Raw genomic sequence first — 27,131 nt, 5'->3', positions numbered from 1 at the left:
ACCATGAGCTTTCCGCACAAGGTCCAGCCTTTCTTCATTGGGGCACCTTTCATGCCGAGCCAGATATTCACCCAATCCTCACAATGCCGCAATCCATGCCCACAGCCTCATTCCCGGCACGAGGTCATTAACATATGGGGGAAGGTCTCGCTGGCCTGTGCTTCAGATTAATGCCCGTCTGGGGACAAAACCCTGCTGTGCGAGAAAGAGATGGTTCGTCCACTGCCAGTGGAAAGTTTTCAAACTCAATATAAATCTCCCACTTTTCTTGGTGCACTGCTTCGCTCTGACAATGCTTCCCTAGTCTGCTTGCTCTATTCATCCACTGAGGCTCAGTGGTAGCACTCACAGTACTGAGTCAAAAGTTTGTGGGTTCAAGCTCACCCACTCTAAAGATGTGAGCACCCAACCCAGGCTAAGACTTCAGTTTCATACAGACGGAAGTGCTGCCTTATTGCAGGGGCCATTTTTCAGATGATATGTGAAAATGAGGCCTTGCCTGCCTTGTCAGGTGATCATAAAAGATCTCACGGCACTAATTGAAGGTCAGCTGAGATGTCCTGGGCTGAACCAGCAAGCAAAGCAGATTGTGTTTTCATTAATCCCACTGCCGTTTGTGGGAGCTTGCTGTTTGCAACCACTTGCTCGCTGCCTCCATCACCAAAACTCCAATCGACCTTCATCACCACAAGGATTCACTTGTGGCAAATAGTGCTTACGGTCACTGAGGTGCACAGAATGATTAGTTGTGCAACATGAATGACTCTGAGGGGGCATCTGGATTTGAACCAGGGACCTCTTGATCTGCAGTCAAATGCTCTACCACTGAGCTATACCCCCAGGCACAGGCTGATGTGCTTGTGTTCATCATACAATGTTGCATAGTGCAGAAAACCACAAGGTAAATGAAAAAATGGCTGAATTCAAGGAATTACGAAGTCATGCTAATCGTTGCTTTAAAAAGTCGCTCGACCTTCTTTCAAAAATGGCAAAAACATTTATGCAGTGTAAATTTTCAGCTCTTCAAAATCATCAATGATTTTCACATTGGAAATAAAATTGTTTGCAGTTGCACAAGGATCAGTAACCAGAGGACACAAATTTAAGGTGATTGACAAAAGAACAAGAGGCGACATCACAAAACATTTGCTGACAAATTGAGCTCTTGTGATCTGGAATCCACTGCCTGCACGTGTGATGCAAGCAGATTCAATAGTAACTTTCAATAGGAAATTCCTGAAAGGGATCCATCAACAGGGAAACAGAAGGGGAGTGCGATTAATTACACAGCTCTGCCAAACACACAACACAGGCAAAATGGGCAAAATGTTCGCCTTGAAAGCGATATCAATCCAGGATAATTATGGACACGGTGAAGAGGAAGGTATGTGTAGGTTAGATTTATTGTGATAGGATAGGAGTTCATGAGAGGGAACATGGATACAAACCAGGGACCTCTTGAGGTGTAGTCAAATGCTCCAGCCCCTCTCAGATAACAAGTGTCCCATGAGCTTCAATGCAAATTAACTAACAGATATCACCATGAGCTTTCCGCACAAGGTCCAGCCTTTCTTCATTGGGGCACCTTTCATGCCGAGCCAGATATTCACCCAATCCTCACAATGCCGCAATCCATGCCCACAGCCTCATTCCCGGCACGAGGTCATTAACATATGGGGGAAGGTCTCGCTGGCCTGTGCTTCAGATTAATGCCCGTCTGGGGACAAAACCCTGCTGTGCGAGAAAGAGATGGTTCGTCCACTGCCAGTGGAAAGTTTTCAAACTCAATATAAATCTCCCACTTTTCTTGGTGCACTGCTTCGCTCTGACAATGCTTCCCTAGTCTGCTTGCTCTATTCATCCACTGAGGCTCAGTGGTAGCACTCACAGTACTGAGTCAAAAGTTTGTGGGTTCAAGCTCACCCACTCTAAAGATGTGAGCACCCAACCCAGGCTAAGACTTCAGTTTCATACAGACGGAAGTGCTGCCTTATTGCAGGGGCCATTTTTCAGATGATATGTGAAAATGAGGCCTTGCCTGCCTTGTCAGCCTTGTCAGGTGATCATAAAAGATCTCACGGCACTAATTGAAGGTCAGCTGAGATGTCCTGGGCTGAACCAGCAAGCAAAGCAGATTGTGTTTTCATTAATCCCACTGCCGTTTGTGGGAGCTTGCTGTTTGCAACCACTTGCTCGCTGCCTCCATCACCAAAACTCCAATCGACCTTCATCACCACAAGGATTCACTTGTGGCAAATAGTGCTTATGGTCACTGAGGAGCACAGAATGATTAGTTGTGCAACATGAATGACTCTGAGGGGGCATCTGGATTTGAACCAGGGACCTCTTGATCTGCAGTCAAATGCTCTACCACTGAGCTATACCCCCAGGCACAGGCTGATGTGCTTGTGTTCATCATACAATGTTGCATAGTGCAGAAAACCACAAGGTAAATGAAAAAATGGCTGAATTCAAGGAATTACGAAGTCATGCTAATCGTTGCTTTAAAAAGTCGCTCGACCTTCTTTCAAAAATGGCAAAAACATTTATGCAGTGTAAATTTTCAGCTCTTCAAAATCATCAATGATTTTCACATTGGAAATAAAATTGTTTGCAGTTGCACAAGGATCAGTAACCAGAGGACACAAATTTAAGGTGATTGACAAAAGAACAAGAGGCGACATCACAAAACATTTGCTGACAAATTGAGCTCTTGTGATCTGGAATCCACTGCCTGCACGTGTGATGGAAGCAGATTCAATAGTAACTTTCAATAGGAAATTCCTGAAAGGGATCCATCAACAGGGAAACAGAAGGGGAGTGCGATTAATTACACAGCTCTGCCAAACACACAACACAGGCAAAATGGGCAAAATGTTCGCCTTGAAAGCGATATCAATCCAGGATAATTATGGACACGGTGAAGAGGAAGGTATGTGTAGGTTAGATTTATTGTGATAGGATAGGAGTTCATGAGAGGGAACATGGATACAAACCAGGGACCTCTTGAGGTGTAGTCAAATGCTCCAGCCCCTCTCAGATAACAAGTGTCCCATGAGCTTCAATGCAAATTAACTAACAGATATCACCATGAGCTTTCCGCACAAGGTCCAGCCTTTCTTCATTGGGGCACCTTTCAAGCCGAGCCAGATATTCACCCAATCCTCACAATGCCGCAATCCATGCCCACAGCCTCATTCCCGGCACGAGGTCATTAACATATGGGGGATGGTCTCGCTGGCCTGTGCTTCAGATTAATGCCCGTCTGGGGACAAAACCCTGCTGTGCGAGAAAGAGATGGTTCGTCCACTGCCAGTGGAAAGTTTTCAAACTCAATATAAATCTCCCACTTTTCTTGGTGCACTGCTTCGCTCTGACAATGCTTCCCTAGTCTGCTTGCTCTATTCATCCACTGAGGCTCAGTGGTAGCACTCACAGTACTGAGTCAAAAGTTTGTGGGTTCAAGCTCACCCACTCTAAAGATGTGAGCACCCAACCCAGGCTAAGACTTCAGTTTCATACAGACGGAAGTGCTGCCTTATTGCAGGGGCCATTTTTCAGATGATATGTGAAAATGAGGCCTTGCCTGCCTTGTCAGCCTTGTCAGGTGATCATAAAAGATCTCACGGCACTAATTGAAGGTCAGCTGAGATGTCCTGGGCTGAACCAGCAAGCAAAGCAGATTGTGTTTTCATTAATCCCACTGCCGTTTGTGGGAGCTTGCTGTTTGCAACCACTTGCTCGCTGCCTCCATCACCAAAACTCCAATCGACCTTCATCACCAAAAGGATTCACTTGTGGCAAATAGTGCTTATGGTCACTGAGGAGCACAGAATGATTAGTTGTGCAACATGAATGACTCTGAGGGGGCATCTGGATTTGAACCAGGGACCTCTTGATCTGCAGTCAAATGCTCTACCACTGAGCTATACCCCCAGGCACAGGCTGATGTGCTTGTGTTCATCATACAATGTTGCATAGTGCAGAAAACCACAAGGTAAATGAAAAAATGGCTGAATTCAAGGAATTACGAAGTCATGCTAATCGTTGCTTTAAAAAGTCGCTCGACCTTCTTTCAAAAATGGCAAAAACATTTATGCAGTGTAAATTTTCAGCTCTTCAAAATCATCAATGATTTTCACATTGGAAATAAAATTGTTTGCAGTTGCACAAGGATCAGTAACCAGAGGACACAAATTTAAGGTGATTGACAAAAGAACAAGAGGCGACATCACAAAACATTTGCTGACAAATTGAGCTCTTGTGATCTGGAATCCACTGCCTGCACGTGTGATGGAAGCAGATTCAATAGTAACTTTCAATAGGAAATTCCTGAAAGGGATCCATCAACAGGGAAACAGAAGGGGAGTGCGATTAATTACACAGCTCTGCCAAACACACAACACAGGCAAAATGGGCAAAATGTTCGCCTTGAAAGCGATATCAATCCAGGATAATTATGGACACGGTGAAGAGGAAGGTATGTGTAGGTTAGATTTATTGTGATAGGATAGGAGTTCATGAGAGGGAACATGGATACAAACCAGGGACCTCTTGAGGTGTAGTCAAATGCTCCAGCCCCTCTCAGATAACAAGTGTCCCATGAGCTTCAATGCAAATTAACTAACAGATATCACCATGAGCTTTCCGCACAAGGTCCAGCCTTTCTTCATTGGGGCACCTTTCATGCCGAGCCAGATATTCACCCAATCCTCACAATGCCGCAATCCATGCCCACAGCCTCATTCCCGGCACGAGGTCATTAACATATGGGGGATGGTCTCGCTGGCCTGTGCTTCAGATTAATGCCCGTCTGGGGACAAAACCCTGCTGTGCGAGAAAGAGATGGTTCGTCCACTGCCAGTGGAAAGTTTTCAAACTCAATATAAATCTCCCACTTTTCTTGGTGCACTGCTTCGCTCTGACAATGCTTCCCTAGTCTGCTTGCTCTATTCATCCACTGAGGCTCAGTGGTAGCACTCACAGTACTGAGTCAAAAGTTTGTGGGTTCAAGCTCACCCACTCTAAAGATGTGAGCACCCAACCCAGGCTAAGACTTCAGTTTCATACAGACGGAAGTGCTGCCTTATTGCAGGGGCCATTTTTCAGATGATATGTGAAAATGAGGCCTTGCCTGCCTTGTCAGGTGATCATAAAAGATCTCACGGCACTAATTGAAGGTCAGCTGAGATGTCCTGGGCTGAACCAGCAAGCAAAGCAGATTGTGTTTTCATTAATCCCACTGCCGTTTGTGGGAGCTTGCTGTTTGCAACCACTTGCTCGCTGCCTCCATCACCAAAACTCCAATCGACCTTCATCACCAAAAGGATTCACTTGTGGCAAATAGTGCTTATGGTCACTGAGGAGCACAGAATGATTAGTTGTGCAACATGAATGACTCTGAGGGGGCATCTGGATTTGAACCAGGGACCTCTTGATCTGCAGTCAAATGCTCTACCACTGAGCTATACCCCCAGGCACAGGCTGATGTGCTTGTGTTCATCATACAATGTTGCATAGTGCAGAAAACCACAAGGTAAATGAAAAAATGGCTGAATTCAAGGAATTACGAAGTCATGCTAATCGTTGCTTTAAAAGGTCGCTCGACCTTCTTTCAAAAATGGCAAAAACATTTATGCAGTGTAAATTTTCAGCTCTTCAAAATCATCAATGATTTTCACATTGGAAATAAAATTGTTTGCAGTTGCACAAGGATCAGTAACCAGAGGACACAAATTTAAGGTGATTGACAAAAGAACAAGAGGCGACATCACAAAACATTTGCTGACAAATTGAGCTCTTGTGATCTGGAATCCACTGCCTGCACGTGTGATGGAAGCAGATTCAATAGTAACTTTCAATAGGAAATTCCTGAAAGGGATCCATCAACAGGGAAACAGAAGGGGAGTGCGATTAATTACACAGCTCTGCCAAACACACAACACAGGCAAAATGGGCAAAATGTTCGCCTTGAAAGCGATATCAATCCAGGATAATTATGGACACGGTGAAGAGGAAGGTATGTGTAGGTTAGATTTATTGTGATAGGATAGGAGTTCATGAGAGGGAACATGGATACAAACCAGGGACCTCTTGAGGTGTAGTCAAATGCTCCAGCCCCTCTCAGATAACAAGTGTCCCATGAGCTTCAATGCAAATTAACTAACAGATATCACCATGAGCTTTCCGCACAAGGTCCAGCCTTTCTTCATTGGGGCACCTTTCAAGCCGAGCCAGATATTCACCCAATCCTCACAATGCCGCAATCCATGCCCACAGCCTCATTCCCGGCACGAGGTCATTAACAGATGGGGGATGGTCTCGCTGGCCTGTGCTTCAGATTAATGCCCGTCTGGGGACAAAACCCTGCTGTGCGAGAAAGAGATGGTTCGTCCACTGCCAGTGGAAAGTTTTCAAACTCAATATAAATCTCCCACTTTTCTTGGTGCACTGCTTCGCTCTGACAATGCTTCCCTAGTCTGCTTGCTCTATTCATCCACTGAGGCTCAGTGGTAGCACGCACAGTACTGACTCAAAAGTTTGTGGGTTCAAGCTCACCCACTCTAAAGGCGTGAGCACCCAACCCAGGCTAAGACTTCAGTTTCATACAGACGGAAGTGCTGCCTTATTGCAGGGGCCATTTTTCAGATGATATGTGAAAATGAGGCCTTGCCTGCCTTGTCAGGTGATCATAAAAGATCTCACGGCACTAATTGAAGGTCAGCTGAGATGCCCTGGGCTGAACCAGCAAGCAAAGCAGATTGTGTTTTCATTAATCCCACTGCAGTTTGTGGGAGCTTGCTGTTTGCAACCACTTGCTCGCTGCCTCCATCAACAAAACTCCAACTGACCTTCATCACCACAAGGATTCACTTGTGGCAAATAGTGCTTATGGTCACTGAGGAGCACAGAATGATTAGTTGTGCAACATAAATGACTCTGAGGGGGAATCTGGATTTGAACCAGGGACCTCTTGATCTGCAGTCAAATGCTCTACCACTGAGCTATACCCCCAGGCACAGGCTAATGTGCTTGTGTTCATCATACAATGTTGCATAGTGCAGAAAACCACAAGGGAAATGAAAAAATGGCTGCATTCAAGGAATTACGAAGTCATGCTAATCGTTGCTTTAAAAAGTCGCTCGACCTTCTTTCAAAAATGGCAAAAACATTTATGCAGTGTGAATTTTCAGCTCTTCAAAATCATCAATGATTTTCACATTGGAAATAAAATTGTTTGCAGTTGCACAAGGATCAGTAACCAGAGGACACAAATTTAAGGTGATTGACAAAAGAACAAGAGGCGACATCACAAAACATTTGCTGACAAATTGAGCTCTTGTGATCTGGAATCCACTGCCTGCACGTGTGATGGAAGCAGATTCAATAGTAACTTTCAATAGAAAATTCCTGAAAGGGATCCATCAACAGGGAAACACAAGGGGAGTGCGATTAATTACACAGCTCTGCCAAACACACAACACAGGCAAAATGGGAAAAATGTTCGACTTGAAAGCGATATCAATCCAGGATAATTATGGACACGGTGAAGAGGAAGGTATGTGTAGGTTAGATTTACTGTGATAGGATAGGAGTTCATGAGAGGGAACATGGATACAAACCAGGGACCTCTTGAGGTGCAGTCAAATGCTCCAGCCACTCTCAGATAACAAATGTCCCATGAGCTTCAAAAGCAAATTAACTAACAGATATCACCATGAGCTTTCCGCACAAGGTCCAGCCTTTCTTCATTGGGGCACCTTTCAAGCCGAGCCAGATATTCACCCAATCCTCACAATGCCGCACTCCATGCCCACAGCCTCATTCCCGGCACAAGGTCATTAACATATGGGGGAAGGTCTCGCTGGCCTGTGCTTCAGATTAATGCCCGTCTGGGGACAAAACCCTGCTGTGCGAGGAAGAGATGGTTCGTCCACTGCCAGTGGAAAGTTTTCAAACTCAATATAAATCTCCCACTTTTCTTGGTGCACTGCTTCGCTCTGACAATGCTTCCCTAGTCTGCTTGCTCTATTCATCCACTGAGGCTCAGTGGTAGCACGCACAGTACTGACTCAAAAGTTTGTGGGTTCAAGCTCACCCACTCTAAAGACGTGAGCACCCAACCCAGGCTAAGACTTCAGTTTCATACAGACGGAAGTGCTGCCTATTGCAGGGGCCATTTGTCAGATGATATGTGAAAATGAGGCCTTGCCTGCCTTGTCAGGTGATCATAAAAGATCTCACGGCACTAATTGAAGGTCAGCTGAGATGTCCTGGGCTGAACCAGCAAGCAAAGCAGATTGTGTTTTCATTAATCCCACTGCAGTTTGTGGGAGCTTGCTGTTTGCAACCACTTGCTCGCTGCCTCCATCACCAAAAATCCAATCGACCTTCATCACCACTTGTGGTGAATAGTGCTTATGGTCACTGAGGAGCACAGAATGATTGGTTGTGCAACATGAATGACTCTGAGGGGGCATCTGGATTTGAACCAGGGACCTCTTGATCTGCAGTCAAATGCTCTACCACTGAGCTATACCCCCAGGCACAGGCTAATGTGCTTGTGTTCATCATACAATGTTGCATAGTGCAGAAAACCACAAGGTAAATGAAAAAATGGCCGAATTCAAGGAATTACAAAGTCATGCTAATCGTTGCTTTAAAAAGTCGCTCGACTTTCTTTCAAAAATGGCAAAAACATTTATGCAGTGTGAATTTTCAGCTCTTCAAAATCATCAATGATTTTCACATTGGAAATAAAATTGTTTGCAGTTGCACAAGGATCAGTAACCAGAGGACACAAATTTAAGGTGATTGACAAAAGAACAAGAGGCGACATCACAAAACATTTGCTGACAAATTGAGCTCTTGTGATCTGGAATCCACTGCCTGCATGTGTGATGGAAGCAGATTCAATAGTAACTTTCAATAGGAAATTCCTGAAAGGGATCCATCAACAGGGAAACAGAAGGGGAGTGCGATTAATTACACAGCTCTGCCAAACACACAACACAGGCAAAATGGGAAAAATGTTCGCCTTGAAAGCGATATCAATCCAGGATAATTATGGACACGGTGAAGAGGAAGGTATGTGTAGGTTAGATTTATTGTGATAGGATAGGAGTTCATGAGAGGGAACATGGATACAAACCAAGGACCTCTTGAGGTGCAGTCAAATGCTCCATCCCCTCTCAGATAACAAGTGTCCCATGAGCTTCAATGCAAATTAACTAACAGATATCACCATGAGCTTTCCGCACAAGGTCCAGCCTTTCTTCATTGGGGCACCTTTCAAGCCGAGCCAGATATTCACCCAATCCTCACAATGCCGCACTCCATGCCCACAGCCTCATTCCCGGCACAAGGTCATTAACATATGGGGGAAGGTCTCGCTGGCCTGTGCTTCAGATTAATGCCCGTCTGGGGACAAAACCCTGCTGTGCGAGAAAGAGATGGTTCGTCCACTGCCAGTGGAAAGTTTTCAAACTCAATATAAATCTCCCACTTTTCTTGGTGCACTGCTTCGCTCTGACAATGCTTCCCTACTCTGCTTGCTCTATTCATCCACTGAGGCTCAGTGGTAGCACTCACAGTACTGAGTCAAAAGTTTGTGGGTTCAAGCTCACCCACTCTAAAGACGTGAGCACCCAACCCAGGCTAAGACTTCAGTTTCATACAGACGGAAGTGCTGCCTATTGCAGGGGCCATTTGTCAGATGATATGTGAAAATGAGGCCTTGCCTGCCTTGTCAGGTGATCATAAAAGATCTCACGGCACTAATTGAAGGTCAGCTGAGATGTCCTGGGCTGAACCAGCAAGCAAAGCAGATTGTGTTTTCATTAATCCCACTGCAGTTTGTGGGAGCTTGCTGTTTGCAACCACTTGCTCGCTGCCTCCATCACCAAAAATCCAATCGACCTTCATCACCACTTGTGGTGAATAGTGCTTATGGTCACTGAGGAGCACAGAATGATTGGTTGTGCAACATGAATGACTCTGAGGGGGCATCTGGATTTGAACCAGGGACCTCTTGATCTGCAGTCAAATGCTCTACCACTGAGCCATACCCCCAGGCACAGGCTAATGTGCTTGTGTTCATCATACAATGTTGCATAGTGCAGAAAACCACAAGGTAAATGAAAAAATGGCCGAATTCAAGGAATTACAAAGTCATGCTAATCGTTGCTTTAAAAAGTCGCTCGACTTTCTTTCAAAAATGGCAAAAACATTTATGCAGTGTGAATTTTCAGCTCTTCAAAATCATCAATGATTTTCACATTGGAAATAAAATTGTTTGCAGTTGCACAAGGATCAGTAACCAGAGGACACAAATTTAAGGTGATTGACAAAAGAACAAGAGGCGACATCACAAAACATTTGCTGACAAATTGAGCTCTTGTGATCTGGAATCCACTGCCTGCATGTGTGATGGAAGCAGATTCAATAGTAACTTTCAATAGGAAATTCCTGAAAGGGATCCATCAACAGGGAAACAGAAGGGGAGTGCGATTAATTACACAGCTCTGCCAAACACACAACACAGGCAAAATGGGAAAAATGTTCGCCTTGAAAGCGATATCAATCCAGGATAATTATGGACACGGTGAAGAGGAAGGTATGTGTAGGTTAGATTTATTGTGATAGGATAGGAGTTCATGAGAGGGAACATGGATACAAACCAGGGACCTCTTGAGGTGTAGTCAAATGCTCCAGCCCCTCTCAGATAACAAGTGTCCCATGAGCTTCAATGCAAATTAACTAACAGATATCACCATGAGCTTTCCGCACAAGGTCCAGCCTTTCTTCATTGGGGCACCTTTCATGCCGAGCCAGATATTCACCCAATCCTCACAATGCCGCAATCCATGCCCACAGCCTCATTCCCGGCACGAGGTCATTAACATATGGGGGATGGTCTCGCTGGCCTGTGCTTCAGATTAATGCCCGTCTGGGGACAAAACCCTGCTGTGCGAGAAAGAGATGGTTCGTCCACTGCCAGTGGAAAGTTTTCAAACTCAATATAAATCTCCCACTTTTCTTGGTGCACTGCTTCGCTCTGACAATGCTTCCCTAGTCTGCTTGCTCTATTCATCCACTGAGGCTCAGTGGTAGCACTCACAGTACTGAGTCAAAAGTTTGTGGGTTCAAGCTCACCCACTCTAAAGATGTGAGCACCCAACCCAGGCTAAGACTTCAGTTTCATACAGACGGAAGTGCTGCCTTATTGCAGGGGCCATTTTTCAGATGATATGTGAAAATGAGGCCTTGCCTGCCTTGTCAGGTGATCATAAAAGATCTCACGGCACTAATTGAAGGTCAGCTGAGATGTCCTGGGCTGAACCAGCAAGCAAAGCAGATTGTGTTTTCATTAATCCCACTGCCGTTTGTGGGAGCTTGCTGTTTGCAACCACTTGCTCGCTGCCTCCATCACCAAAACTCCAATCGACCTTCATCACCAAAAGGATTCACTTGTGGCAAATAGTGCTTATGGTCACTGAGGAGCACAGAATGATTAGTTGTGCAACATGAATGACTCTGAGGGGGCATCTGGATTTGAACCAGGGACCTCTTGATCTGCAGTCAAATGCTCTACCACTGAGCTATACCCCCAGGCACAGGCTGATGTGCTTGTGTTCATCATACAATGTTGCATAGTGCAGAAAACCACAAGGTAAATGAAAAAATGGCTGAATTCAAGGAATTACGAAGTCATGCTAATCGTTGCTTTAAAAGGTCGCTCGACCTTCTTTCAAAAATGGCAAAAACATTTATGCAGTGTAAATTTTCAGCTCTTCAAAATCATCAATGATTTTCACATTGGAAATAAAATTGTTTGCAGTTGCACAAGGATCAGTAACCAGAGGACACAAATTTAAGGTGATTGACAAAAGAACAAGAGGCGACATCACAAAACATTTGCTGACAAATTGAGCTCTTGTGATCTGGAATCCACTGCCTGCACGTGTGATGGAAGCAGATTCAATAGTAACTTTCAATAGGAAATTCCTGAAAGGGATCCATCAACAGGGAAACAGAAGGGGAGTGCGATTAATTACACAGCTCTGCCAAACACACAACACAGGCAAAATGGGCAAAATGTTCGCCTTGAAAGCGATATCAATCCAGGATAATTATGGACACGGTGAAGAGGAAGGTATGTGTAGGTTAGATTTATTGTGATAGGATAGGAGTTCATGAGAGGGAACATGGATACAAACCAGGGACCTCTTGAGGTGTAGTCAAATGCTCCAGCCCCTCTCAGATAACAAGTGTCCCATGAGCTTCAATGCAAATTAACTAACAGATATCACCATGAGCTTTCCGCACAAGGTCCAGCCTTTCTTCATTGGGGCACCTTTCAAGCCGAGCCAGATATTCACCCAATCCTCACAATGCCGCAATCCATGCCCACAGCCTCATTCCCGGCACGAGGTCATTAACAGATGGGGGATGGTCTCGCTGGCCTGTGCTTCAGATTAATGCCCGTCTGGGGACAAAACCCTGCTGTGCGAGAAAGAGATGGTTCGTCCACTGCCAGTGGAAAGTTTTCAAACTCAATATAAATCTCCCACTTTTCTTGGTGCACTGCTTCGCTCTGACAATGCTTCCCTAGTCTGCTTGCTCTATTCATCCACTGAGGCTCAGTGGTAGCACGCACAGTACTGACTCAAAAGTTTGTGGGTTCAAGCTCACCCACTCTAAAGGCGTGAGCACCCAACCCAGGCTAAGACTTCAGTTTCATACAGACGGAAGTGCTGCCTTATTGCAGGGGCCATTTTTCAGATGATATGTGAAAATGAGGCCTTGCCTGCCTTGTCAGGTGATCATAAAAGATCTCACGGCACTAATTGAAGGTCAGCTGAGATGCCCTGGGCTGAACCAGCAAGCAAAGCAGATTGTGTTTTCATTAATCCCACTGCAGTTTGTGGGAGCTTGCTGTTTGCAACCACTTGCTCGCTGCCTCCATCAACAAAACTCCAACTGACCTTCATCACCACAAGGATTCACTTGTGGCAAATAGTGCTTATGGTCACTGAGGAGCACAGAATGATTAGTTGTGCAACATAAATGACTCTGAGGGGGAATCTGGATTTGAACCAGGGACCTCTTGATCTGCAGTCAAATGCTCTACCACTGAGCTATACCCCCAGGCACAGGCTAATGTGCTTGTGTTCATCATACAATGTTGCATAGTGCAGAAAACCACAAGGGAAATGAAAAAATGGCTGCATTCAAGGAATTACGAAGTCATGCTAATCGTTGCTTTAAAAAGTCGCTCGACCTTCTTTCAAAAATGGCAAAAACATTTATGCAGTGTGAATTTTCAGCTCTTCAAAATCATCAATGATTTTCACATTGGAAATAAAATTGTTTGCAGTTGCACAAGGATCAGTAACCAGAGGACACAAATTTAAGGTGATTGACAAAAGAACAAGAGGCGACATCACAAAACATTTGCTGACAAATTGAGCTCTTGTGATCTGGAATCCACTGCCTGCACGTGTGATGGAAGCAGATTCAATAGTAACTTTCAATAGAAAATTCCTGAAAGGGATCCATCAACAGGGAAACACAAGGGGAGTGCGATTAATTACACAGCTCTGCCAAACACACAACACAGGCAAAATGGGAAAAATGTTCGACTTGAAAGCGATATCAATCCAGGATAATTATGGACACGGTGAAGAGGAAGGTATGTGTAGGTTAGATTTACTGTGATAGGATAGGAGTTCATGAGAGGGAACATGGATACAAACCAGGGACCTCTTGAGGTGCAGTCAAATGCTCCAGCCACTCTCAGATAACAAATGTCCCATGAGCTTCAAAAGCAAATTAACTAACAGATATCACCATGAGCTTTCCGCACAAGGTCCAGCCTTTCTTCATTGGGGCACCTTTCAAGCCGAGCCAGATATTCACCCAATCCTCACAATGCCGCACTCCATGCCCACAGCCTCATTCCCGGCACAAGGTCATTAACATATGGGGGAAGGTCTCGCTGGCCTGTGCTTCAGATTAATGCCCGTCTGGGGACAAAACCCTGCTGTGCGAGGAAGAGATGGTTCGTCCACTGCCAGTGGAAAGTTTTCAAACTCAATATAAATCTCCCACTTTTCTTGGTGCACTGCTTCGCTCTGACAATGCTTCCCTAGTCTGCTTGCTCTATTCATCCACTGAGGCTCAGTGGTAGCACGCACAGTACTGACTCAAAAGTTTGTGGGTTCAAGCTCACCCACTCTAAAGACGTGAGCACCCAACCCAGGCTAAGACTTCAGTTTCATACAGACGGAAGTGCTGCCTATTGCAGGGGCCATTTGTCAGATGATATGTGAAAATGAGGCCTTGCCTGCCTTGTCAGGTGATCATAAAAGATCTCACGGCACTAATTGAAGGTCAGCTGAGATGTCCTGGGCTGAACCAGCAAGCAAAGCAGATTGTGTTTTCATTAATCCCACTGCAGTTTGTGGGAGCTTGCTGTTTGCAACCACTTGCTCGCTGCCTCCATCACCAAAAATCCAATCGACCTTCATCACCACTTGTGGTGAATAGTGCTTATGGTCACTGAGGAGCACAGAATGATTGGTTGTGCAACATGAATGACTCTGAGGGGGCATCTGGATTTGAACCAGGGACCTCTTGATCTGCAGTCAAATGCTCTACCACTGAGCTATACCCCCAGGCACAGGCTAATGTGCTTGTGTTCATCATACAATGTTGCATAGTGCAGAAAACCACAAGGTAAATGAAAAAATGGCCGAATTCAAGGAATTACAAAGTCATGCTAATCGTTGCTTTAAAAAGTCGCTCGACTTTCTTTCAAAAATGGCAAAAACATTTATGCAGTGTGAATTTTCAGCTCTTCAAAATCATCAATGATTTTCACATTGGAAATAAAATTGTTTGCAGTTGCACAAGGATCAGTAACCAGAGGACACAAATTTAAGGTGATTGACAAAAGAACAAGAGGCGACATCACAAAACATTTGCTGACAAATTGAGCTCTTGTGATCTGGAATCCACTGCCTGCATGTGTGATGGAAGCAGATTCAATAGTAACTTTCAATAGGAAATTCCTGAAAGGGATCCATCAACAGGGAAACAGAAGGGGAGTGCGATTAATTACACAGCTCTGCCAAACACACAACACAGGCAAAATGGGAAAAATGTTCGCCTTGAAAGCGATATCAATCCAGGATAATTATGGACACGGTGAAGAGGAAGGTATGTGTAGGTTAGATTTATTGTGATAGGATAGGAGTTCATGAGAGGGAACATGGATACAAACCAAGGACCTCTTGAGGTGCAGTCAAATGCTCCATCCCCTCTCAGATAACAAGTGTCCCATGAGCTTCAATGCAAATTAACTAACAGATATCACCATGAGCTTTCCGCACAAGGTCCAGCCTTTCTTCATTGGGGCACCTTTCAAGCCGAGCCAGATATTCACCCAATCCTCACAATGCCGCACTCCATGCCCACAGCCTCATTCCCGGCACAAGGTCATTAACATATGGGGGAAGGTCTCGCTGGCCTGTGCTTCAGATTAATGCCCGTCTGGGGACAAAACCCTGCTGTGCGAGAAAGAGATGGTTCGTCCACTGCCAGTGGAAAGTTTTCAAACTCAATATAAATCTCCCACTTTTCTTGGTGCACTGCTTCGCTCTGACAATGCTTCCCTACTCTGCTTGCTCTATTCATCCACTGAGGCTCAGTGGTAGCACTCACAGTACTGAGTCAAAAGTTTGTGGGTTCAAGCTCACCCACTCTAAAGACGTGAGCACCCAACCCAGGCTAAGACTTCAGTTTCATACAGACGGAAGTGCTGCCTATTGCAGGGGCCATTTGTCAGATGATATGTGAAAATGAGGCCTTGCCTGCCTTGTCAGGTGATCATAAAAGATCTCACGGCACTAATTGAAGGTCAGCTGAGATGTCCTGGGCTGAACCAGCAAGCAAAGCAGATTGTGTTTTCATTAATCCCACTGCAGTTTGTGGGAGCTTGCTGTTTGCAACCACTTGCTCGCTGCCTCCATCACCAAAAATCCAATCGACCTTCATCACCACTTGTGGTGAATAGTGCTTATGGTCACTGAGGAGCACAGAATGATTGGTTGTGCAACATGAATGACTCTGAGGGGGCATCTGGATTTGAACCAGGGACCTCTTGATCTGCAGTCAAATGCTCTACCACTGAGCCATACCCCCAGGCACAGGCTAATGTGCTTGTGTTCATCATACAATGTTGCATAGTGCAGAAAACCACAAGGTAAATGAAAAAATGGCCGAATTCAAGGAATTACAAAGTCATGCTAATCGTTGCTTTAAAAAGTCGCTCGACTTTCTTTCAAAAATGGCAAAAACATTTATGCAGTGTGAATTTTCAGCTCTTCAAAATCATCAATGATTTTCACATTGGAAATAAAATTGTTTGCAGTTGCACAAGGATCAGTAACCAGAGGACACAAATTTAAGGTGATTGACAAAAGAACAAGAGGCGACATCACAAAACATTTGCTGACAAATTGAGCTCTTGTGATCTGGAATCCACTGCCTGCATGTGTGATGGAAGCAGATTCAATAGTAACTTTCAATAGGAAATTCCTGAAAGGGATCCATCAACAGGGAAACAGAAGGGGAGTGCGATTAATTACACAGCTCTGCCAAACACACAACACAGGCAAAATGGGAAAAATGTTCGCCTTGAAAGCGATATCAATCCAGGATAATTATGGACACGGTGAAGAGGAAGGTATGTGTAGGTTAGATTTATTGTGATAGGATAGGAGTTCATGAGAGGGAACATGGTTACAAACCAAGGACCTCTTGAGGTGCAGTCAAATGCTCCAGCCCCTCTCAGATAACAAGTGTCCCATGAGCTTCAATGCAAATTAACTAACAGATATCACCAAAAGCTTTCCGCACAAGGTCCAGCCTTTCTTCATTGGGGCACCTTTCAAGCCGAGCCAGATATTCACCCAATCCTCACAATGCCGCACTCCATGCCCACAGCCTCATTCCCGGCACAAGGTCATTAACATATGGGGGAAGGTCTCGCTGGCCTGTGCTTCAGATTAATGCCCGTCTGGGGAAAAAACCCTGCTGTGCGAGAAAGAGATGGTTCGTCCACTGCCAGTGGAAAGTTTTCAAACTCAATATAAATCTCCCACTTTTCTTGGTGCACTGCTTCGCTCTGACAATGCTTCCCTACTCTGCTTGCTCTATTCATCCACTGAGGCTCAGTGGTAGCACTCACAGTACTGAGTCAAAAGTTTGTGGGTTCAAGCTCACCCACTCTAAAGACGTGAGCACCCAACCCAGGCTAAGACTTCAGTTTCATGCAGACGGAAGTGCTGCCTATTGCAGGGGCCATTTTTCAGATGATATGTGAAAATGAGGCCTTGCCTGCCTTGTCAGGTGATCATAAAAGATCTCACGGCACTAATTGAAGGTCAGCTGAGATGTCCTGGGCTGAACCAGCAAGCAAAGCAGATTGTGTTTTCATTAATCCCACTGCCGTTTGTGGGAGCTTGCTGTTTGCAACCACTTGCTCGCTGCCTCCATCACCAAAACTCCAATCGACCTTCATCACCACAAGGATTCACTTGTGGCAAATAGTGCTTATGGTCACTGAGGAGCACAGAATGATTAGTTGTGCAACATGAATGACTCTGAGGGGGCATCTGGATTTGAACCAGGGACCTCTTGATCTGCAGTCAAATGCTCTACCACTGAGCTATACCCCCAGGCACAGGCTGATGTGCTTGTGTTCATCATACAATGTTGCATAGTGCAGAAAACCACAAGGTAAATGAAAAAATGGCTGAATTCAAGGAATTACGAAGTCATGCTAATCGTTGCTTTAAAAAGTCGCTCGACCTTCTTTCAAAAATGGCAAAAACATTTATGCAGTGTAAATTTTCAGCTCTTCAAAATCATCAATGATTTTCACATTGGAAATAAAATTGTTTGCAGTTGCACAAGGATCAGTAACCAGAGGACACAAATTTAAGGTGATTGACAAAAGAACAAGAGGCGACATCACAAAACATTTGCTGACAAATTGAGCTCTTGTGATCTGGAATCCACTGCCTGCACGTGTGATGGAAGCAGATTCAATAGTAACTTTCAATAGGAAATTCCTGAAAGGGATCCATCAACAGGGAAACAGAAGGGGAGTGCGATTAATTACACAGCTCTGCCAAACACACAACACAGGCAAAATGGGCAAAATGTTCGCCTTGAAAGCGATATCAATCCAGGATAATTATGGACACGGTGAAGAGGAAGGTATGTGTAGGTTAGATTTATTGTGATAGGATAGGAGTTCATGAGAGGGAACATGGATACAAACCAGGGACCTCTTGAGGTGTAGTCAAATGCTCCAGCCCCTCTCAGATAACAAGTGTCCCATGAGCTTCAATGCAAATTAACTAACAGATATCACCATGAGCTTTCCGCACAAGGTCCAGCCTTTCTTCATTGGGGCACCTTTCAAGCCGAGCCAGATATTCACCCAATCCTCACAATGCCACAATCCATGCCCACAGCCTCATTCCCGGCACGAGGTCATTAACATATGGGGGATGGTCTCGCTGGCCTGTGCTTCAGATTAATGCCCGTCTGGGGACAAAACCCTGCTGTGCGAGAAAGAGATGGTTCGTCCACTGCCAGTGGAAAGTTTTCAAACTCAATATAAATCTCCCACTTTTCTTGGTGCACTGCTTCGCTCTGACAATGCTTCCCTAGTCTGCTTGCTCTATTCATCCACTGAGGCTCAGTGGTAGCACTCACAGTACTGAGTCAAAAGTTTGTGGGTTCAAGCTCACCCACTCTAAAGATGTGAGCACCCAACCCAGGCTAAGACTTCAGTTTCATACAGACGGAAGTGCTGCCTTATTGCAGGGGCCATTTTTCAGATGATATGTGAAAATGAGGCCTTGCCTGCCTTGTCAGCCTTGTCAGGTGATCATAAAAGATCTCACGGCACTAATTGAAGGTCAGCTGAGATGTCCTGGGCTGAACCAGCAAGCAAAGCAGATTGTGTTTTCATTAATCCCACTGCCGTTTGTGGGAGCTTGCTGTTTGCAACCACTTGCTCGCTGCCTCCATCACCAAAACTCCAATCGACCTTCATCACCACAAGGATTCACTTGTGGCAAATAGTGCTTATGGTCACTGAGGAGCACAGAATGATTAGTTGTGCAACATGAATGACTCTGAGGGGGCATCTGGATTTGAACCAGGGACCTCTTGATCTGCAGTCAAATGCTCTACCACTGAGCTATACCCCTAGGCACAGGCTGATGTGCTTGTGTTCATCATACAATGTTGCATAGTGCAGAAAACCACAAGGGAAATGAAAAAATGGCTGCATTCAAGGAATTACGAAGTCATGCTAATCGTTGCTTTAAAAAGTCGCTCGACCTTCTTTCAAAAATGGCAAAAACATTTATGCAGTGTGAATTTTCAGCTCTTCAAAATCATCAATGATTTTCACATTGGAAATAAAATTGTTTGCAGTTGCACAAGGATCAGTAACCAGAGGACACAAATTTAAGGTGATTGACAAAAGAACAAGAGGCGACATCACAAAACATTTGCTGACAAATTGAGCTCTTGTGATCTGGAATCCACTGCCTGCACGTGTGATGGAAGCAGATTCAATAGTAACTTTCAATAGAAAATTCCTGAAAGGGATCCATCAACAGGGAAACACAAGGGGAGTGCGATTAATTACACAGCTCTGCCAAACACACAACACAGGCAAAATGGGAAAAATGTTCGACTTGAAAGCGATATCAATCCAGGATAATTATGGACACGGTGAAGAGGAAGGTATGTGTAGGTTAGATTTACTGTGATAGGATAGGAGTTCATGAGAGGGAACATGGATACAAACCAGGGACCTCTTGAGGTGCAGTCAAATGCTCCAGCCACTCTCAGATAACAAATGTCCCATGAGCTTCAAAAGCAAATTAACTAACAGATATCACCATGAGCTTTCCGCACAAGGTCCAGCCTTTCTTCATTGGGGCACCTTTCAAGCCGAGCCAGATATTCACCCAATCCTCACAATGCCGCACTCCATGCCCACAGCCTCATTCCCGGCACAAGGTCATTAACATATGGGGGAAGGTCTCGCTGGCCTGTGCTTCAGATTAATGCCCGTCTGGGGACAAAACCCTGCTGTGCGAGGAAGAGATGGTTCGTCCACTGCCAGTGGAAAGTTTTCAAACTCAATATAAATCTCCCACTTTTCTTGGTGCACTGCTTCGCTCTGACAATGCTTCCCTAGTCTGCTTGCTCTATTCATCCACTGAGGCTCAGTGGTAGCACGCACAGTACTGACTCAAAAGTTTGTGGGTTCAAGCTCACCCACTCTAAAGACGTGAGCACCCAACCCAGGCTAAGACTTCAGTTTCATACAGACGGAAGTGCTGCCTATTGCAGGGGCCATTTGTCAGATGATATGTGAAAATGAGGCCTTGCCTGCCTTGTCAGGTGATCATAAAAGATCTCACGGCACTAATTGAAGGTCAGCTGAGATGTCCTGGGCTGAACCAGCAAGCAAAGCAGATTGTGTTTTCATTAATCCCACTGCAGTTTGTGGGAGCTTGCTGTTTGCAACCACTTGCTCGCTGCCTCCATCACCAAAAATCCAATCGACCTTCATCACCACTTGTGGTGAATAGTGCTTATGGTCACTGAGGAGCACAGAATGATTGGTTGTGCAACATGAATGACTCTGAGGGGGCATCTGGATTTGAACCAGGGACCTCTTGATCTGCAGTCAAATGCTCTACCACTGAGCTATACCCCCAGGCACAGGCTAATGTGCTTGTGTTCATCATACAATGTTGCATAGTGCAGAAAACCACAAGGTAAATGAAAAAATGGCCGAATTCAAGGAATTACAAAGTCATGCTAATCGTTGCTTTAAAAAGTCGCTCGACTTTCTTTCAAAAATGGCAAAAACATTTATGCAGTGTGAATTTTCAGCTCTTCAAAATCATCAATGATTTTCACATTGGAAATAAAATTGTTTGCAGTTGCACAAGGATCAGTAACCAGAGGACACAAATTTAAGGTGATTGACAAAAGAACAAGAGGCGACATCACAAAACATTTGCTGACAAATTGAGCTCTTGTGATCTGGAATCCACTGCCTGCATGTGTGATGGAAGCAGATTCAATAGTAACTTTCAATAGGAAATTCCTGAAAGGGATCCATCAACAGGGAAACAGAAGGGGAGTGCGATTAATTACACAGCTCTGCCAAACACACAACACAGGCAAAATGGGAAAAATGTTCGCCTTGAAAGCGATATCAATCCAGGATAATTATGGACACGGTGAAGAGGAAGGTATGTGTAGGTTAGATTTATTGTGATAGGATAGGAGTTCATGAGAGGGAACATGGATACAAACCAAGGACCTCTTGAGGTGCAGTCAAATGCTCCATCCCCTCTCAGATAACAAGTGTCCCATGAGCTTCAATGCAAATTAACTAACAGATATCACCATGAGCTTTCCGCACAAGGTCCAGCCTTTCTTCATTGGGGCACCTTTCAAGCCGAGCCAGATATTCACCCAATCCTCACAATGCCGCACTCCATGCCCACAGCCTCATTCCCGGCACAAGGTCATTAACATATGGGGGAAGGTCTCGCTGGCCTGTGCTTCAGATTAATGCCCGTCTGGGGACAAAACCCTGCTGTGCGAGAAAGAGATGGTTCGTCCACTGCCAGTGGAAAGTTTTCAAACTCAATATAAATCTCCCACTTTTCTTGGTGCACTGCTTCGCTCTGACAATGCTTCCCTACTCTGCTTGCTCTATTCATCCACTGAGGCTCAGTGGTAGCACTCACAGTACTGAGTCAAAAGTTTGTGGGTTCAAGCTCACCCACTCTAAAGACGTGAGCACCCAACCCAGGCTAAGACTTCAGTTTCATACAGACGGAAGTGCTGCCTATTGCAGGGGCCATTTGTCAGATGATATGTGAAAATGAGGCCTTGCCTGCCTTGTCAGGTGATCATAAAAGATCTCACGGCACTAATTGAAGGTCAGCTGAGATGTCCTGGGCTGAACCAGCAAGCAAAGCAGATTGTGTTTTCATTAATCCCACTGCAGTTTGTGGGAGCTTGCTGTTTGCAACCACTTGCTCGCTGCCTCCATCACCAAAAATCCAATCGACCTTCATCACCACTTGTGGCAAATAGTGCTTATGGTCACTGAGGAGCACAGAATGATTAGTTGTGCAACATGAATGACTCTGAGGGGGCATCTGGATTTGAACCAGGGACCTCTTGATCTGCAGTCAAATGCTCTACCACTGAGCTATACCCCCAGGCACAGGCTGATGTGCTTGTGTTCATCATACAATGTTGCATAGTGCAGAAAACCACAAGGTAAATGAAAAAATGGCTGAATTCAAGGAATTACGAAGTCATGCTAATCGTTGCTTTAAAAAGTCGCTCGACCTTCTTTCAAAAATGGCAAAAACATTTATGCAGTGTAAATTTTCAGCTCTTCAAAATCATCAATGATTTTCACATTGGAAATAAAATTGTTTGCAGTTGCACAAGGATCAGTAACCAGAGGACACAAATTTAAGGTGATTGACAAAAGAACAAGAGGCGACATCACAAAACATTTGCTGACAAATTGAGCTCTTGTGATCTGGAATCCACTGCCTGCACGTGTGATGGAAGCAGATTCAATAGTAACTTTCAATAGGAAATTCCTGAAAGGGATCCATCAACAGGGAAACAGAAGGGGAGTGCGATTAATTACACAGCTCTGCCAAACACACAACACAGGCAAAATGGGCAAAATGTTCGCCTTGAAAGCGATATCAATCCAGGATAATTATGGACACGGTGAAGAGGAAGGTATGTGTAGGTTAGATTTATTGTGATAGGATAGGAGTTCATGAGAGGGAACATGGATACAAACCAGGGACCTCTTGAGGTGTAGTCAAATGCTCCAGCCCCTCTCAGATAACAAGTGTCCCATGAGCTTCAATGCAAATTAACTAACAGATATCACCATGAGCTTTCCGCACAAGGTCCAGCCTTTCTTCATTGGGGCACCTTTCAAGCCGAGCCAGATATTCACCCAATCCTCACAATGCCGCAATCCATGCCCACAGCCTCATTCCCGGCACGAGGTCATTAACATATGGGGGATGGTCTCGCTGGCCTGTGCTTCAGATTAATGCCCGTCTGGGGACAAAACCCTGCTGTGCGAGAAAGAGATGGTTCGTCCACTGCCAGTGGAAAGTTTTCAAACTCAATATAAATCTCCCACTTTTCTTGGTGCACTGCTTCGCTCTGACAATGCTTCCCTAGTCTGCTTGCTCTATTCATCCACTGAGGCTCAGTGGTAGCACTCACAGTACTGAGTCAAAAGTTTGTGGGTTCAAGCTCACCCACTCTAAAGATGTGAGCACCCAACCCAGGCTAAGACTTCAGTTTCATACAGACGGAAGTGCTGCCTTATTGCAGGGGCCATTTTTCAGATGATATGTGAAAATGAGGCCTTGCCTGCCTTGTCAGCCTTGTCAGGTGATCATAAAAGATCTCACGGCACTAATTGAAGGTCAGCTGAGATGTCCTGGGCTGAACCAGCAAGCAAAGCAGATTGTGTTTTCATTAATCCCACTGCCGTTTGTGGGAGCTTGCTGTTTGCAACCACTTGCTCGCTGCCTCCATCACCAAAACTCCAATCGACCTTCATCACCACAAGGATTCACTTGTGGCAAATAGTGCTTATGGTCACTGAGGAGCACAGAATGATTAGTTGTGCAACATGAATGACTCTGAGGGGGCATCTGGATTTGAACCAGGGACCTCTTGATCTGCAGTCAAATGCTCTACCACTGAGCTATACCCCCAGGCACAGGCTGATGTGCTTGTGTTCATCATACAATGTTGCATAGTGCAGAAAACCACAAGGTAAATGAAAAAATGGCTGAATTCAAGGAATTACGAAGTCATGCTAATCGTTGCTTTAAAAAGTCGCTCGACCTTCTTTCAAAAATGGCAAAAACATTTATGCAGTGTAAATTTTCAGCTCTTCAAAATCATCAATGATTTTCACATTGGAAATAAAATTGTTTGCAGTTGCACAAGGATCAGTAACCAGAGGACACAAATTTAAGGTGATTGACAAAAGAACAAGAGGCGACATCACAAAACATTTGCTGACAAATTGAGCTCTTGTGATCTGGAATCCACTGCCTGCACGTGTGATGGAAGCAGATTCAATAGTAACTTTCAATAGGAAATTCCTGAAAGGGATCCATCAACAGGGAAACAGAAGGGGAGTGCGATTAATTACACAGCTCTGCCAAACACACAACACAGGCAAAATGGGCAAAATGTTCGCCTTGAAAGCGATATCAATCCAGGATAATTATGGACACGGTGAAGAGGAAGGTATGTGTAGGTTAGATTTATTGTGATAGGATAGGAGTTCATGAGAGGGAACATGGATACAAACCAGGGACCTCTTGAGGTGTAGTCAAATGCTCCAGCCCCTCTCAGATAACAAGTGTCCCATGAGCTTCAATGCAAATTAACTAACAGATATCACCATGAGCTTTCCGCACAAGGTCCAGCCTTTCTTCATTGGGGCACCTTTCAAGCCGAGCCAGATATTCACCCAATCCTCACAATGCCGCAATCCATGCCCACAGCCTCATTCCCGGCACGAGGTCATTAACATATGGGGGATGGTCTCGCTGGCCTGTGCTTCAGATTAATGCCCGTCTGGGGACAAAACCCTGCTGTGCGAGAAAGAGATGGTTCGTCCACTGCCAGTGGAAAGTTTTCAAACTCAATATAAATCTCCCACTTTTCTTGGTGCACTGCTTCGCTCTGACAATGCTTCCCTAGTCTGCTTGCTCTATTCATCCACTGAGGCTCAGTGGTAGCACTCACAGTACTGAGTCAAAAGTTTGTGGGTTCAAGCTCACCCACTCTAAAGATGTGAGCACCCAACCCAGGCTGAGACTTCAGTTTCATACAGACGGAAGTGCTGCCTTATTGCAGGGGCCATTTTTCAGATGATATGTGAAAATGAGGCCTTGCCTGCCTTGTCAGCCTTGTCAGGTGATCATAAAAGATCTCACGGCACTAATTGAAGGTCAGCTGAGATGTCCTGGGCTGAACCAGCAAGCAAAGCAGATTGTGTTTTCATTAATCCCACTGCCGTTTGTGGGAGCTTGCTGTTTGCAACCACTTGCTCGCTGCCTCCATCACCAAAACTCCAATCGACCTTCATCACCAAAAGGATTCACTTGTGGCAAATAGTGCTTATGGTCACTGAGGAGCACAGAATGATTAGTTGTGCAACATGAATGACTCTGAGGGGGCATCTGGATTTAAACCAGGGACCTCTTGATCTGCAGTCAAATGCTCTACCACTGAGCTATACCCCCAGGCACAGGCTGATGTGCTTGTGTTCATCATACAATGTTGCATAGTGCAGAAAACCACAAGGTAAATGAAAAAATGGCTGAATTCAAGGAATTACGAAGTCATGCTAATCGTTGCTTTAAAAAGTCGCTCGACCTTCTTTCAAAAATGGCAAAAACATTTATGCAGTGTAAATTTTCAGCTCTTCAAAATCATCAATGATTTTCACATTGGAAATAAAATTGTTTGCAGTTGCACAAGGATCAGTAACCAGAGGACACAAATTTAAGGTGATTGACAAAAGAACAAGAGGCGACATCACAAAACATTTGCTGACAAATTGAGCTCTTGTGATCTGGAATCCACTGCCTGCACGTGTGATGCAAGCAGATTCAATAGTAACTTTCAATAGGAAATTCCTGAAAGGGATCCATCAACAGGGAAACAGAAGGGGAGTGCGATTAATTACACAGCTCTGCCAAACACACAACACAGGCAAAATGGGCAAAATGTTCGCCTTGAAAGCGATATCAATCCAGGATAATTATGGACACGGTGAAGAGGAAGGTATGTGTAGGTTAGATTTATTGTGATAGGATAGGAGTTCATGAGAGGGAACATGGATACAAACCAGGGACCTCTTGAGGTGTAGTCAAATGCTCCAGCCCCTCTCAGATAACAAGTGTCCCATGAGCTTCAATGCAAATTAACTAACAGATACCACCATGAGCTTTCCGCACAAGGTCCAGCCTTTCTTCATTGGGGCACCTTTCAAGCCGAGCCAGATATTCACCCAATCCTCACAATGCCGCAATCCATGCCCACAGCCTCATTCCCGGCACGAGGTCATTAACATATGGGGGATGGTCTCGCTGGCCTGTGCTTCAGATTAATGCCCGTCTGGGGACAAAACCCTGCTGTGCGAGAAAGAGATGGTTCGTCCACTGCCAGTGGAAAGTTTTCAAACTCAATATAAATCTCCCACTTTTCTTGGTGCACTGCTTCGCTCTGACAATGCTTCCCTAGTCTGCTTGCTCTATTCATCCACTGAGGCTCAGTGGTAGCACTCACAGTACTGAGTCAAAAGTTTGTGGGTTCAAGCTCACCCACTCTAAAGATGTGAGCACCCAACCCAGGCTGAGACTTCAGTTTCATACAGACGGAAGTGCTGCCTTATTGCAGGGGCCATTTTTCAGATGATATGTGAAAATGAGGCCTTGCCTGCCTTGTCAGCCTTGTCAGGTGATCATAAAAGATCTCACGGCACTAATTGAAGGTCAGCTGAGATGTCCTGGGCTGAACCAGCAAGCAAAGCAGATTGTGTTTTCATTAATCCCACTGCCGTTTGTGGGAGCTTGCTGTTTGCAACCACTTGCTCGCTGCCTCCATCACCAAAACTCCAATCGACCTTCATCACCAAAAGGATTCACTTGTGGCAAATAGTGCATATGGTCACTGAGGAGCACAGAATGATTAGTTGTGCAACATGAATGACTCTGAGGGGGCATCTGGATTTAAACCAGGGACCTCTTGATCTGCAGTCAAATGCTCTACCACTGAGCTATACCCCCAGGCACAGGCTGATGTGCTTGTGTTCATCATACAATGTTGCATAGTGCAGAAAACCACAAGGTAAATGAAAAAATGGCTGAATTCAAGGAATTACGAAGTCATGCTAATCGTTGCTTTAAAAAGTCGCTCGACCTTCT

At 45.0% G+C, this 27,131-nt stretch overlaps 18 non-coding genes across 18 annotated transcripts; all 18 read right to left on the bottom strand.

Annotated features, from left to right (window-relative positions):
* Window positions 1–768: 768 nt before the first annotated feature.
* Window positions 769–840, bottom strand: trnac-gca (transfer RNA cysteine (anticodon GCA)). The gene has a single exon. It is a non-coding gene; the product is annotated as a tRNA-Cys (tRNA).
* A 1,476-nt stretch (window positions 841–2,316) lies between these two features.
* trnac-gca (transfer RNA cysteine (anticodon GCA)) lies at window positions 2,317–2,388 on the bottom strand. The gene has a single exon. It is a non-coding gene; the product is annotated as a tRNA-Cys (tRNA).
* A 1,476-nt stretch (window positions 2,389–3,864) lies between these two features.
* trnac-gca (transfer RNA cysteine (anticodon GCA)) lies at window positions 3,865–3,936 on the bottom strand. Its single transcript has one exon. It is a non-coding gene; the product is annotated as a tRNA-Cys (tRNA).
* Window positions 3,937–5,403: 1,467 nt separating this feature from the next.
* Window positions 5,404–5,475, bottom strand: trnac-gca (transfer RNA cysteine (anticodon GCA)). The gene has a single exon. It is a non-coding gene; the product is annotated as a tRNA-Cys (tRNA).
* A 1,467-nt stretch (window positions 5,476–6,942) lies between these two features.
* trnac-gca (transfer RNA cysteine (anticodon GCA)) lies at window positions 6,943–7,014 on the bottom strand. The gene has a single exon. It is a non-coding gene; the product is annotated as a tRNA-Cys (tRNA).
* A 1,457-nt stretch (window positions 7,015–8,471) lies between these two features.
* Window positions 8,472–8,543, bottom strand: trnac-gca (transfer RNA cysteine (anticodon GCA)). Its single transcript has one exon. It is a non-coding gene; the product is annotated as a tRNA-Cys (tRNA).
* A 1,456-nt stretch (window positions 8,544–9,999) lies between these two features.
* Window positions 10,000–10,071, bottom strand: trnac-gca (transfer RNA cysteine (anticodon GCA)). The gene has a single exon. It is a non-coding gene; the product is annotated as a tRNA-Cys (tRNA).
* Window positions 10,072–11,538: 1,467 nt separating this feature from the next.
* On the bottom strand, window positions 11,539–11,610 carry trnac-gca (transfer RNA cysteine (anticodon GCA)). The gene has a single exon. It is a non-coding gene; the product is annotated as a tRNA-Cys (tRNA).
* Window positions 11,611–13,077: 1,467 nt separating this feature from the next.
* trnac-gca (transfer RNA cysteine (anticodon GCA)) lies at window positions 13,078–13,149 on the bottom strand. The gene has a single exon. It is a non-coding gene; the product is annotated as a tRNA-Cys (tRNA).
* Window positions 13,150–14,606: 1,457 nt separating this feature from the next.
* trnac-gca (transfer RNA cysteine (anticodon GCA)) lies at window positions 14,607–14,678 on the bottom strand. Its single transcript has one exon. It is a non-coding gene; the product is annotated as a tRNA-Cys (tRNA).
* Window positions 14,679–16,134: 1,456 nt separating this feature from the next.
* On the bottom strand, window positions 16,135–16,206 carry trnac-gca (transfer RNA cysteine (anticodon GCA)). Its single transcript has one exon. It is a non-coding gene; the product is annotated as a tRNA-Cys (tRNA).
* A 1,466-nt stretch (window positions 16,207–17,672) lies between these two features.
* trnac-gca (transfer RNA cysteine (anticodon GCA)) lies at window positions 17,673–17,744 on the bottom strand. Its single transcript has one exon. It is a non-coding gene; the product is annotated as a tRNA-Cys (tRNA).
* A 1,476-nt stretch (window positions 17,745–19,220) lies between these two features.
* trnac-gca (transfer RNA cysteine (anticodon GCA)) lies at window positions 19,221–19,292 on the bottom strand. The gene has a single exon. It is a non-coding gene; the product is annotated as a tRNA-Cys (tRNA).
* Window positions 19,293–20,749: 1,457 nt separating this feature from the next.
* trnac-gca (transfer RNA cysteine (anticodon GCA)) lies at window positions 20,750–20,821 on the bottom strand. Its single transcript has one exon. It is a non-coding gene; the product is annotated as a tRNA-Cys (tRNA).
* A 1,456-nt stretch (window positions 20,822–22,277) lies between these two features.
* Window positions 22,278–22,349, bottom strand: trnac-gca (transfer RNA cysteine (anticodon GCA)). The gene has a single exon. It is a non-coding gene; the product is annotated as a tRNA-Cys (tRNA).
* A 1,476-nt stretch (window positions 22,350–23,825) lies between these two features.
* On the bottom strand, window positions 23,826–23,897 carry trnac-gca (transfer RNA cysteine (anticodon GCA)). Its single transcript has one exon. It is a non-coding gene; the product is annotated as a tRNA-Cys (tRNA).
* Window positions 23,898–25,373: 1,476 nt separating this feature from the next.
* Window positions 25,374–25,445, bottom strand: trnac-gca (transfer RNA cysteine (anticodon GCA)). Its single transcript has one exon. It is a non-coding gene; the product is annotated as a tRNA-Cys (tRNA).
* A 1,476-nt stretch (window positions 25,446–26,921) lies between these two features.
* Window positions 26,922–26,993, bottom strand: trnac-gca (transfer RNA cysteine (anticodon GCA)). Its single transcript has one exon. It is a non-coding gene; the product is annotated as a tRNA-Cys (tRNA).
* Window positions 26,994–27,131: the final 138 nt, after the last annotated feature.

The sequence above is a fragment of the Pristiophorus japonicus genome, chromosome 21, assembly GCF_044704955.1.
Source record: "Pristiophorus japonicus isolate sPriJap1 chromosome 21, sPriJap1.hap1, whole genome shotgun sequence".
NCBI lineage: Eukaryota > Metazoa > Chordata > Chondrichthyes > Pristiophoridae > Pristiophorus > Pristiophorus japonicus.
Note: the sequence above shows the minus strand (reverse complement) of the source record. Positions and strands in the feature narration are given on the sequence as shown.